The sequence below is a fragment of the Trypanosoma equiperdum genome (assembly GCF_001457755.1).
Source record: "Trypanosoma equiperdum strain OVI genome assembly, contig: ctg_101, whole genome shotgun sequence".
In the NCBI taxonomy this organism is placed as follows: domain Eukaryota; phylum Euglenozoa; class Kinetoplastea; order Trypanosomatida; family Trypanosomatidae; genus Trypanosoma; species Trypanosoma equiperdum.
Window position 1 is genome coordinate 1 of NW_027122972.1, and position 487 is coordinate 487.

The window sequence follows — 487 nt, forward strand, 5'->3', positions numbered from 1 at the left end:
GGAGAGTGTTGTAAGTGTCTGTACAAGTTAATATAATAAGAGAAGTTCAAAACGAATGGACAAGCAATATAAAGGCACTTTTAAAAAATAAGAAGAGTACCACGGGTGTGAGCGAGGGATAAAAAGATGGAATATGGAGTCACCACAATTTCAAACGCGAAGATAACTACGTACATGACAAAACGCAAAATGGTAATTAAGCGGACAATAAGGAAGAAACATACACCAGTGTACAGCAAAAATGAAGTTTTTAAGGTATTTACAGAAGCAGAGACAGGAGACGAAAAAGGAAACAAAATATGGAGTAATTGAACGGAATACTAGACAGAACGGAATAAAATGATACCAGTGCAAGTGGAGGTGATGCCCGTACTTCACTCGGAGATGGACAAATGCAATAATGAAGATTATGTTGCCAGTTGTAGTTTTCAATATAATACCGAATGTAGATGTTGACCACTAAGCGCGTCCAACGGCATTTCACAAA